The following is a 14,002-nucleotide window of genomic DNA, read 5'->3' on the forward strand; positions in this document are numbered from 1 at the left end:
TTGTATATATGGACCATATCTTCTTTATCCATTCATCTTTTGAAGGGCATCTTGGCTCTTTCCACAGTTTGGCAACTGTGGACATTGCTGCTATGAACATTGGGGTACAGATGGCCCTTCTCTTCACTACATCTGTATCTTTGGGGTAAATATCCAGTAGTGCAATTGCAGGGTCATAGGGAAGCTCTATTTTTAATTTCTTAAGGAATCTCCACACTATTTTTTTTTAAAGATTTTATTTTTATTTATTTGACAGAGAGAGAGATCACAAGTAGGCAGAGAGGCAGGCAGAGAGAGAGGAGGAAGCAGGCTCCCTGCGGAGCAGAGAGCCCGATGCGGGGCTTGATCCCAGGACCCTGAGATCATGACCTGAGCCGAAGGCAGCAGCTTAATCCACTGAGCCACCCAGGCGCCCCTCCACACTATTTTCCAAAATGGCTACACCAACTTGCTTTCCCACCAACAGTATAAGAGGGTTCCCCTTTCTCTATTCTCCAACACATGTTGTTTACTGTCTTGTTGATTTGGGCCATTCTAACTGGTGTGAGGTGGTATCTCAATGTGGCTTGAATCTCCCTAATGGCTAATGACAATGAACATTTTCTCATGTGTCTGTTAGCCATTTGTATGTCTGTTCATTTCTTCTGCACATTTTATTTATTTATTTGACAGAGAGAGAAATCACAAGTAGGTAGAGAGGCAAGGGAGGGGGGGCTTGGAGGGGGAAGCAGTCTCCCTGCTGAGCAGAGAGCCCGATGCGGGGCTCAATCCCAGGACCCTGAGATCATCACCTGAGCCGAAGGCAGTGGCTTAACCCACTGAGCCACCCAGGAGCCCCTCTTCTGCACATTTTTTATGTGATTATCTGTTTTTTGAGTGTTGAGTTTCAGGAGGTTTTTATAGATCTTGGATATCATCCCTTTGTCTGTAGTGTCATTTCCACATGATTTTTATATTTTTGTTCATTTTTCTTGTTTATCTCTTGTACACTTCATTGTACACTTCAGTTAATCTATCATCCAGTTTATTAATTCAATCTTTCAATGTACCTATTAAAATGCATTCACTAAATTTTTAATTGTATTTTTTAGCTCTACAATGTGCATTTCTTTTTCAGATTTCACCTCTGTGAAATCTTTTATCTTTTCATATATTTTCCCCATCATTTTTTAACATGTTAATCATAGTTATCTTGAAGTTCATGTCTGCTGATCTCAAGTTCTGAATCATATATATATATATATATATATATATATATATATTATTTATTTGACAGAGAGAAATCACAACTAGGCAGAGAGGCAGGCAGAGAGAGAGGAGGAAGCAGACTCCCTGCGGAGCAGAGAGCCCAATGCGGGGCTCGATCCCAGGACCCCAGGATCATGACCCGAGCCGAAGGCAGAGGCTTTTAACCCACTGAGCCACCCAGGTGCCCCTCAAATTCTGAATCACTTTGATGCACATTTCAGTTGTCTACTTTTTTTCTTTATTGGTAACCAATCAAATAGTCTTGCTTCATCCTATACCAAGTATCTTAATTTTATTGGGTACAAAAGAAATATAGTGTTTCCAGATGATATTATCTTCCCTGGATAGAGTTCAGTCTCTCCTCTGATAGACAGAAAAGTAGATCATACATCAACAGGATCCAATCAGGGCTGAGCTGGGTAGTGCTGAGTTATAGCTCTAATTCATCATTTCACTTAGCATATGGGTCTCTAGGGCTTCTATAGACAGCCTGGTGATCTTTGACTCTTTGGCTTTGATATTCTGCAGTTGATTTAGTTCAGATATCCTCTTAGAGCGGTCATTGTTTTGTGAGAACACAGGAGTTTCATTCTGCTTTCCAGCAGCTTTTGAACTTAGCCTCCTGTGCAGCTTCAAAATTAAATAAATATCGTATAGCAATGAGCCGTATGTTTGAGATATTTCAGTTTTCCAGTATCATCCATCCTGTACAACTGCTAAGAGCTTTGTTAGTTTCTTTTTCTCTCACCAATGACCCTTTGCCTGGACCAAGCCCCAATATTTACTTTCTACCCCACCCCCAGAAACAACAAATATTTTTAATAAAATTAAACTGTGCTGATCCTCAGATCAAAATTGAATGGTATTCCTAAATCCAATAACCACCTTTTCCTTTGACTTTCATGATATTATAGATACGTGGTTTTCCTCCCAGCTCTCTGGCTATTCTGGCTTTTCTAATTGAATCTTGTCTCCCTACTATTCCTTCAGTTTATGTTCCTCTCTGTTTGGCATTTATATCTCTAGTACTTAGCATAAAAACTTTCACCTATGGGCATTTATATATATATAAAGTTGACCGGGAAAATAATTTACCTTTTAAAAAAATGGAAGGCTATAAAACCATCAATGAGTATCAATAGTGGCATAGCTCTGTGGTAAGAACATAAATAGGCAGGCTCTCATCCAAACTATACTACCTTTTTTCAGAGGAAGAAAACAAAGAATATAATTACTGCTTGGGCCACATTGGTGGTTCTTAAGAGATTCTGAATGGGGCAGAGGAGGGGCGGGTGCCCACAGACAAACTGATGTATTTTATTTCTGTGTTTTTCAGTGATCTTCAGTCATTTAACAGTAAAAGTAACCAACAAGGGGTGGAAGTTCCAGTTGGGAGCTTAAAACGGTCCATATATTATGCACCAACAGAAAGCTTTTGTGTGGAGCTGAAAAGTGTCTAATTGGGGGGAAAAAATGCTTAACTTTATTTCAGAATACTCCAAAACTTTTGATTAAAAAAATCTCCCCTTCTCATTAATGCTACTCTCTTATCAAGCACAGATATATACCAATGTTTTAATGACCTTCAAAATATAGTTAAAATGTAAGTAAGTCAACCACATTGAAAATAATTAATGTTGAGCCCTGGTACCTAAGCTTACACCACATTGTACCAATATCACACCTCTATATTGTACTAATATCAGTATTTCTTAAGCATACATCAACTGAAGAAGGCTCAGTGTCCCAGAGTTCTCTAGAAGAGGAAATCCAGTATAAGACTGAAATTATGCCATGGACAATCCAAAAGGGGGAGAAAAAAAAAGTAACACTCACACAGATAACTGATCATTGAATATACAGTTAATATTCTTTAAGATTATAAATCCCACGGATGATTAATGATAATAACTAACATTTAAGGAGAATAAACTCTGGGCTGACTATGCTAAGCTTTTTACATTTATTTCCTCACTTAAATCCCAATAATATCACGAGGTAGTTATCATTGTAACTGTTTTACAGGAGTAAGGAAGGCTTACAGACTGTATGGTGTAAGAGTAAAGTCTAGAAACCAGATTCCTGGAGTTAGAATCCTAGCTATAAGATGTATTCACTGTAACCTTGGGCGAGTTGCTTAACTTCCTTGCTTCAGTTTCCCATATCAAAAATAGAGGGAGGGGTGCCTGGGTGGCTCAGTCATTGGGCATCTGCCTTTGGCTCAGGTCATGATCCCAGGGTCCTGGGTTTGAGCTCTGCATTGGGCTCCCTGCTAAGTGGGAAGCCTGCTTCTGTCTCCCACTGTCCCCTGCTTGTGTTCCCTCTCTTGCTGTGTCTCTCTCTGTCAAATAAATAAATAAAATCGTAAAAAAAAAATAGAGGAAATGATAACGTGGATACCAACAACGTGAAGTAGTTGGCATATGGTCAGTGCTTATATGTGTATAACATTGGGGGAATTATTCAATAACAACTTGCTCAAGGTCACACAACTAGTAGGTGGCAGAGCCGGGATGTTTTTCCAGACTCCAAAGCTCATCTCTTAACTAAAGTGTTCCAATGCAATTACCACAAATTAGATTGTAGTTTTCCTAATACATTTAGCTAACAATTAGTAGTATTTTATTGGGTTTCACAAAACTCTCTAAAACAGTATTAATTGCTCTCACTACTCATTGTTTATTGAGTGTTTATGGCACAGAACCAGATACTTAACACACAATGAAGATCTGGCAGGGCCCAGAATAGACGTGTCTGGAGCTCTGCTTGGGGGGCAGGAGAGGACAATCATTGACTCATAGTCCCATAAGGGACTAGATCTTATGAGGAAAGATATGTATAGGGACCCAACAACTGCCAATGGACTATTTGTTTCACAGAAGAAAAGAAGCCACAAAACTAAGAAAAACAGACTACCTCCATCAGCTTTCACACCTCGTTTACAATGTCATCTCTGGTTCTGATGTTCAGAGCAAACGACATTTGTAAAATAATGCTGGATTTTTTTCTCTTGTCAAAAACAGGGGAAATAACACTAATGTTGCTTGGCTCTGCTTTTGCTCCCCATAGGAAATCAAAGCTGTGCCCAAAGAGGGCTGTGTATTTTTTAGCACATTTCCTGGAGCTATTTTTAAGTTGGCCTTTCTTGTTCAGAGGTAGTTGGCAGTAAGACATTGGTACATCAAGAGAAGTGAAAATTTCATAACTCTGTGTTATCAGGTAATATTAACTGAATCTATAAATCACATTATAGGGAAATGCTGGATCTCAAATGTTCTTATGACCAAGTCTGTGTTTATAAGCAACAATAGCTGTGACTCTGGGAAGCTGACACCGTAACAGAGACAAGATAAACAAACATGGTGTGCCTTGGCTGGACTGCCCTCAGTTCCAAGCAGGAAGCATTATAAATATACTCTGCATTGACCTTGTGAACCCTAGCTCAGAATCTTACACTGCCTTCCCTTGTCTACTGAATCATATATAACTGTCTCCATTTTACTTGGAAGATTCTAGAAACTATAGCCTCAGACTTATGTCCTACTATTTCATCTCATGAACTCTTTCATATTTGAAGCAAGCTGGACAATTTATGCCTTTCTAAACAAGCTTTACATTTCTTTTAAGCCAGTTAGCCCATATTTATTGAACTCTGTTATGGGCATTGTGTTGGGTGATTGTGCTCTTGTAGGTCTAGAAAGAAAGAGAGACATTTGTTACAAGAGTGTTGAGTTCTATGAAAAAGGACAGAACACTCTAGGAGTATTTTACAGGGAAGCAATCTTGTATCGGTGTCAGGAAAAAGTGTTCATGAGAAAATATCTTTTAGTGGGAAGGTGAATAAATTCTGGAGATCTAGTGTATAGGGTGGTGACTATAATTAATAATAATGTAGTGTATACTTGACTTTTGCTAAGAGGATAAATTGTAAATGTTCTTATCACATACACGTATACACAAAAGTAAATATATAAGCTGATGCATGGGTTAATTAGCTAGCTTAGAGGCATCATTTCACAATGTATACATATATCAAAACATCACACTGCATACCTTATATATGGTTTATATAATTGTCAATTAGCATTTGACAATGATTACTTATCATTCATACCTCAATAAAGCTGAAATAAGCAAATAAATAAAAAAGAACTGACACTAGCTCTTCTAGAGTCAAGATTGTGTCAGGCGAACGTGATAACCACTACACTACGGAAACTAGAGTCAAGATTGTGAATGAGTTTCCCATTCTGGTGCATCATGTGACTCTCTGTTTTCCTGCTTTGTAACACTGCTGACCTTTCCTACCAAACACTGCATAGGCTAACGTGGCTTGCCAATCTAAAGGACCTACAGATTTGTGTGAGATTATTTTAAAAGTCTCCATACGCTTTAAAATCTACATTTAGACAGTGGAAATAAAGCAATATTTTAGTACCAGTTGTGCACATTTTGTCTCCCTTCAATTCTAATCAATTTCTCTGATGGACTCATTGGGAGAAATGGATTTACACCCACTTGGAAAAACAGTCTTCCATCTACATGGAAAAGTATAGGAAACCTTGTTTACCTGGAATTATTTTGACTCTGTACTACTATTCAAAGACTTCTTGAAAACAACATAAAGTAATAGCTTTTGTGCTGGGCCACCCGGAAGCCTTGACATTGGAAGAGCCTGTGGATGCCGTAGCAACTGCAGCTTTGTAGTCATAGTAACAGCCTTGTGCTCCAGAGCCAAAACCAATGAGCTTTAAGCATCACTCCATTCTAGCTGAGCTTCTCTGACCTTATCAGGGAGCAACAAGATCCTTCTTTTCCTCCAATGCACGTGCCCCTCAGTGAGGAGGGAAGATTGTGCATAACATATCTGATTTAAATGTCATGTTTGGGTTATTCAAGCAAGTGAATCCTTCTTCTAGTTTGATCGATCAAGTGGCAGAGTTTGTTGTTGTTGCTTTTTAAAAATTGATTGCTGATTTCAGTTACCCAGGAGCATTGTTACAAAAGTAGACCATCCAACATGCATGTTGGGAATGTTGTGGTTACTAAACATTTCAGGGGAGTAAAGTATGTAGATTTCCCTTCAGTGACACAGATTGGAAACCCTAGGAGACCTGGAAAATAATTTGCATCTGTTCTCTTGAATGTTTTCTTCTCAGGGAGGACGGTAGTAAGGAACAATACCATCTTTCAAATTAATATGTCACGCTAAGGTTGCAATAACAAGAAACCAGTCATAATCCAATCTATATCTGGCCTGCAATGTTTTTGAAAGGCTCATGACTTCTCCGGAATACTTCCTCCCTAAAGCCCTCTAGTAAACCGCAGTCCTCAAAGCTGAAGCTCAAAACTTTCTGAAGCTCAAAAGTCCTGGCTAGGTAATCAGTTCATAAAAAAGGCATAATTCCCCTTTCAGTTAAACTTTGCTAGCTATTTATGGATGTATCGCCTATGATTACATAACCTTATATGCAAATATGTGTAATAAATCAAATGAGCTTCCCAACTGCATTTATGTAATTCTTGCTGTTTACCTGAACTGTTTTACATTTCATAGTATAGCTCCTATATATTAAAAAAAAAAAAGACAGCTCAGAATATTAAGCTTTTAATGCTATTTGAATTACATTTATCCTTTTTTCAAGTCCATTTTTCTTTCATCCTCTTCTACTGCTGTTTCTGTTCCAGGCCAGTAGAAGATGAGAACTTCCCAAGGAAAACCATGCTTTATAAATCTGATTTAGTTAGATAGATTTTGAATGCTTCTAATCTATCTCAATTCACAAAACTCACACTTTATTTCATGTATAAAACATACGTATTTAAAATGCCTGTTAATGTATTACATGAAATGGGGCACCTAGGTGGCTCAGTGGGTTAAGCCTCTGTCTTTGGCTAGGTCATGATCTGAGAGTCCTGGGATCAAGCCCCACATTGGGCTCTCTGCTCAGCAGGTAGCCTGCTTCCCCCTCTCTCTGCCTGCCTCTCTGCCTACTTGTGATCTCTGTCAAATAAATAAAAATCTTTAAAAAAAAATGTATGACATGAAATGCCACCAAAGTTAAAAAGTGAACAAAAAATGGTTCTTTGATCCCAAGAAGCTTGCAAACTAGGCTTGATAGAGGTCATTCTTCATTTTCAGTGCTATCATCTAACGCAATCATTTAAAGCCATCAACCCTACTATCTTCACTTCTAACAAAACTCAAGGAGAACTGGAAATTTATACCTCATTGACTTCATGGGTTCATGCATTTATTCTATTGTTTTTACTTTGATAACTCTATCTGAAGTATGTTTTTAAAATAAGTTTTTTTAGGGGCAACTGTGTGGGTCAGTCATTAAGTGTCTGCCTTTGGCTCAGGTCATGATCCCAGGGTTCCTCTGCTCCGCGGAGAGCCTACTTCTTCTTCTCCTTCTGCCAGCTACTCCCCCTGCTTGTGCACTCTCTCTCTCTCTCTCTCTGTGTGTGTGTCAAATAAATAAACTAATCTTTAAAAAAAAAATTTTAAGCAAGCTATTGTGTTTGAGATATATTTTGTAACAATCATCTTGCAGTCAAGTATGAGTTATTGCTGAGAACTTTTTATTTATTTATTTATTTTTTTTTTGACAGAGAGAGATCACAAGTAGGCAGGCAGAGAGAGTGAGAGGGAAGCAGGCTCCCTGCCGAGCAGAGAGCCCGACGCGGGACTCGATCCCAGGACCCTGAGATCATGACCTGAGCCGAAGGCAGAGGCTTAAACCACTGAGCCACCCAGGCGCCCCCTGAGAACTTATTTTTACCACCAGTTTACAAAATGGCATCTTAGATACTTGACTGGAATGGAAAGGTTTTTTCTGTCAGGAGAATCATAGTTATTCATTTCATCACATCTTTGGTTGCTGTAGTCTGTACCAGATAAAAAGGTGTTGCTGGTGAATATCTTGAAATGTCAAAAAATGGGCAACAAATAGAGAAATTTTAAATTAAAGTCACATTTGGTGAACTAGGCTTAAGAAGCGTCTTTGTCCAAGAAATGACTTCACACCTAAACTTTGGGCAGCTCATATGAAAAGTAAAAGCCAAATGGGCAACACTGAACTTACTGGAAAATGGTCTGATTTAACACTGTGTTCTGTTGACAGTTTATAACCATAAGCTTCATGTCATTTAATTTTATCCTTACTTGGTCATTGCAATCTCTGCTAATACTGGATAAACAGAAAAAAATTAAAGAAAGTTACTGTGTCATCAAACCACAGGAGTAATATGGCTGGATTGGATATTAGATTCATGTAGTCCAAACTCATCATTTTGTAAATGAGGATCCTGATGTCTCCCTAATTTCCCCTCTAGTTTAAAATTTTGTATTTAACTATTTCTTGACAACCCAACCAAAGTAACTAGTTGGTATCAGTGTTGACTTGCGGTCAAATAAAAGTCATTTGCCTTAAGGAGATCATTTGATTCACGCCTTTAATTTCTCTCCATTTTTCTTCAATTCATTTCAGTTTAGCTTCCTCCAAGTCAAAAGATGGTTAAAGTTCAAGAGAATTCTTAAGAAAAAGCAATTAACCAGTATGCTTCAGGGTGAGATCATCTTAAATTGCAATGACTGGGATTTATGTTAAACACGGTGAAGAAATGAGTAACAGTGATAACAGGTTTTTGAAGAAATAGTTTGAGGTTTCTGAGTCTATGATCTCTTCTGTATTTAGGATTTCCTTTGTCTCCATTATCTTGTGGCTAGTCTTCACTTGCCTTCATATTTTCATTTTATTTCCTCACTCCCTTCTTCAGTCTTCTCCTTAAACTTCTACAAATACATTTTTCTTCTTGTTATACGTGTCTTAATGGTAACCAGGCTGAGATGTCATTTAACCTTTGATGTCTGAATGTAAATATAAACTCATGGTCCCTTGTGACTGTTCCGATTCTGTAGTGGAAATGTGGATGAGAAAACACACACACATGCACAAACACAAACACAATGGTGTTCTCTCCTAGGGATAAACAAATCTGCTCCATAGGCAAACTATGGTTTGAAAATAAGTGTTCCCCAAGTCCATTTGTCACCACTTTAATTCGGTTTGAGGTTTGAGGGCATCTCCTGAACTTGGTGACCACAAGGGCACGTCTTTTTGTTATTCCTTTTGGCAACTCTGTGGAGAAGTGTCCTCACCCTCAGTGACCTGTGTCCTCAAGCTTTTCTTTTCCCTCTCCCCTTTGAAAACTTTCTTCCTCTGGTTATTATGCTCTCAAGGTCCTTGTCTTGCAGACTAGAGAAAAATCTTCTAAATTATTTGTCTGAAGATGTTAATGGATGATAATGGCTTAATGTGTATCTTAAAAGGACTCTTCAGTGCTCTAACCTAAATGAGCCAGGAATTTCTAGCATTGCAGTATGCTGGCTGGGAATATTTGCAGCATTCATACTTTGCTACATATGCCCTTTAAATTCGTTTAGTGGAAAGTTGCTCAGTACCAACTATGAGCCGGCCCTGTTTATCCAGCCTCGATGTTTATATCTGGTACTTCAACGGAAAAACTAAACAATAAAAACTCACATCCATCAAGGGTCTGTGATGACCCTGAATTAGTGTGCTAGGATTGCTATAGAAAATATCACGCACTCGGTGGCTTATACAACAGAAGTTTATTTTCTCACAGTCCTGGAAACTAGAAGTCCCAAGATCAAGGTGCCTGCAGGGTTGGTTTCTTCTGAGGCCTCTCTCCTTTTCTTGCACATGGCCCCCTTTTTGCTGTGCCGTCTCATGGTCTTTCCTCTGTGCACACCCATGTTTGTGTCCTAAGCTCTTCTTCTTAGATGGGCACCAATCATGCTGATTTGAGCCCACCCATGTGCCTTCGTTTTACCTTAGTTACCTCTTTAGAGGCTCGAGGCGTGTTTCCAATACAGTCACATTCTGAGTCAGAGGGTGTTAGGCTTCAACAGTTGAATTTGGGGAAGATACAATCCTGCACATAACAGAGTTTCATGTTACAGTAAACAATTTACTTGTGTTATCTTTCACCATTAAACAAGATCTAGAGAGGGTGCATTTTATTGTTAAATTTTTTTCTGCTGAAAAGTTGAAGGTCTAGAGGGATAAGTAACTTATCCAAGGTCATGTAGCTACTAGGAAGTAAAATTGGAAATTGAATTGAGTCTTATAGTCCCAAAGCCTATACTTTTTTGCTATATCACTCTGCCTCCAGCTAGAAGTTATAGCCAGTCAATGTGCTCCAACACACAATGATTATTCTTCCTGGAATTTTTTACTCCTTGGGAAACAGACTTCAGTGATATCTGAGCGAAAATTTTCCTAAAGAACATATGTTCAAATAACAGAAAAATGGACTACTTTCCTATTATAGTCAGATTCTGTACATTGGTAAACATTAAGGGGGATTTGACCTTTTTTTCAGTAACAAGGAAGATTTGGAATTTTGGGTTTTTTTTACCAGCCACAGTGATGTTTTAAGAAATACCCATAGAAAATGTTTTTAATCAACAAAATGGCCTTAACTAGCATGTGTTTGTCCAGTCTGTAACCCACCAGAGAGTGCGAGGTGAACTAATTTAATTAATTTAACGAATGTTTGATGAGAGGAACAATCCATAAAATCCTTCAAGGAAGGAGCTGGCTGGCATCAAAAGTCCAGACACCATTGCTAGTCTCGCTTTAGATCACTAGAAATGTAAACAAGATGCTTCCTTATTCATTCATATTATTTATTTTCCCCAAATTTTTGCCACAAGATGCTGAAACCAGTGATTTCATGGTAAAAGATAGTCTGTGACAAGTGTGTTCTTTTTTTTTCTTCGCAGCACACAAAGTTTACATGAAAAAAATCTATCACTCTATTCAGATGACAAAATGATGATGATATTCCTGAGGAAGGTAACAGGACAGTAAAATTCTTTTATATGAGCGTACAATTCAGGTTTCTGAAGAAAGCAGAAGAAAGTGATGAAGGAGAAAAAAAAATGAAAAATTAAGGTTCAAACCTTACTGTGGTAAACTTGAAGATGGGAAGTTGCTAAAATTCTGACATAGTCTTTTTTGCAGTCCTATCCTTAGCATGGAAAAATAAATGTATTTCCCTCCTATAGGTGGTAAACCTTGAAAATGTTTCTTCCTCGTGCTGTAGTTATTGCACTGGAATGAAGGCACTGCTACAGAGTGATAATGAAAATATAATTCAGCAGTGGAGGAAAAGAAAGGAATTGGGCTCCTCGGGTCTGATAGTTTAAAAATTAGAAGTTTTACCAAAGGTCAAATGTATAACTCGATAAAATCCCCCACAGAGGTAAAGCAGCCCCACAGTTATCTTAATGCCTGAAGAGGGCTAAACCTAGATTCTATTTTATGTGGGTTAGTTGGGCTCCATCTAGGTCATGGCCATTGACTTTACTTATAAACCAAATAAGGCACCTTGCTCTTAGGTATTCATGATCCACAGATGACTGGATGAAATAGTGGCTAGTTAACGGTAAATCTAATTCAGTTCAAAAAATTAACAAAATAGTTAAACAATCATTAGCAGCATCAGAACATGTAAAGGACAACTCATATGCAGGAACTCAGGACTGTGGCATAGCAAGCAATGTTCCCACACCTCAAGAAGTCACATGATGATTTGGGATTAGTTGTTTTTAGACAAGAAAATTAAGTTTCTGTCTTATAGACCTGAAAGTTAATTGCCAGCTAACTTGAAAGAGACTCAATCTAAAGGAGATCATTTTTATGAATCAAACTTATAACAAGCCAAATGCAAGTCTTGACATCTTTTCATTCTACCTCGCACTGTGCTAGAGATGTGAGACACACTAAAAGCATTTACAAAGCACAACCTCCATCTAATAAATAGTTAATAACTGAGACTACAATATACTTGTTTACATTAAGCAATAATGCTTAACCTGCTTTGGGGTCATGAATTCCTTTGGGAATCTTTTTTTATGGAAGTATAGTTGACATGATGTTGCATTAGCTTCAGATGTATAACATTGTGACTTAACAGCTCTGTACAGTATGTTATGGGCACCACGGGTGTAGCTCTCATCGGTCACCATACAAGGCTATTACAAAACCACTTATTATACTTCCTGGGCTATGCCTTTCATCCCTGTGACTCATTCCTTTCCTAACAGTAAGCCTGTACCTCCCTCTCTCCTTCATCCATCTTGCCCATCCTCCCACCTCCCTCCTTTTGGCAACCACCATAAAATTTTACTCTTGTGTGGAACCTAAAACACAAAACAAACAAACAAAAGCAGAAATAGACTCCTAAATACAAAGAATCTTTTGACTCTGTAAAGCATTCTCTCCAGAAAACATAATACACACACATCCAATATTTTGTAGACAATAGTAAAGTGTTCAGAGGAACTTTAGAGACCATCCATGGATGCCAGTTTAAGAAGTTCTGATGGAATTTCCAGTGATCAGTGTTTTGTTTAGGTATTGATACTTTAGGGAAAATGAACAGGGAGAAAGTTGTTTGATGTGGCTATCTCCAGAGAACTGAAAACTGAATGTTAGGTTCTGTCACCTAAAGTAAGGCAGAATCAGTTTTTCTGCTCACTGAAAAAGGTTGTATGTTGGGAGTAAGTAATCTTGAATGCCCTTTGCTAAGGCATTAGTATCAGGTGCCAAGTCCGAAGCTAAATGCCCATGGCAAAGAGGACATTCTGTTTTCTCTGTTTGAAGTGGTCCAGTCCTGCGTATTTAGAATATAATTTCCTTTAAGACCATATCATACCTTTATGTCATTTTTTAGGGTATTTTTTTCTTTTTTCTAATAATTTTTTATTATGTTATGTTAATCACCATACAGTACCTTATTGATTTTTTATGTGGTGTTCCTTGATTCATTGTTTCCATATAACACCAGTGCTCCATGCAGTATGTGCCCTCTTTGATACCCATTACTGGCCTAACTCATCCCCCCATCTTACTTCCCGACTAAAACCCTCAGTTAGATTCCCAGAACCCATAGTCTCTCATGGTTCATCTCCCCTTCCAATCCCCCCCCTTCATTTTTCCCTTCCTTCTCCTAATGCCCTCCATGCTATTCCATATGTTTGACAATTAAGTGAAACCATATGATAATTGTCTTTCTTTGTTTGACTTATTTCACTCAACATAATCTCCTCCAGTTCCATCCATGTTGATGCAATTGTTGGGTATTCAAACTTTCTAATGGCTGAGTAATATTCCATTGTACATATGGACCACATCTTCTTTATCCCCATAAGACAGGTGCATCTTGTTTGGGTTGTGGTCAATAATTTGGATTCTGTACATTCCCTCAACCACCCCTCAATAGAAACACTAGGGGGAGAAACTCCCAAAAAAGGAAAGATTCAGAGACTGTGGCCTCTGCCATGGAACTAATGGATATGGATATAGCCAAGATGTCAGAAAATAACTTCTGAGTGACAATTATCAAGGCAATGTCTAGGCTTGAGAAAAATATTAACGGCAATATAGAATCTCTAAGGGCAGAAATGAAATATAATCAGGTCGAACTTAAAAATGCTATGAATGAAATGAAGTCTACATGGATACTTTGACTGCCAGGGTAAACAAGGCAGGAGAATGAATTAGTGAGATATAGGGTAAGATGATAGAAAAGAGGAAATTGAAGCAGCATGGGAAAAACAAATTAAACTGAATGAATCAAACAAAGAGAGATTAGTGACTCAATGAAATGTTTCAGTCTCAGAATTATTGGGATTCCTGAGGTGGAGATTCCTGGGATG

This window comes from Meles meles, chromosome 3 (genome assembly GCF_922984935.1).
Source record: "Meles meles chromosome 3, mMelMel3.1 paternal haplotype, whole genome shotgun sequence".
Classification (NCBI taxonomy): Eukaryota; Metazoa; Chordata; class Mammalia; order Carnivora; family Mustelidae; genus Meles; species Meles meles.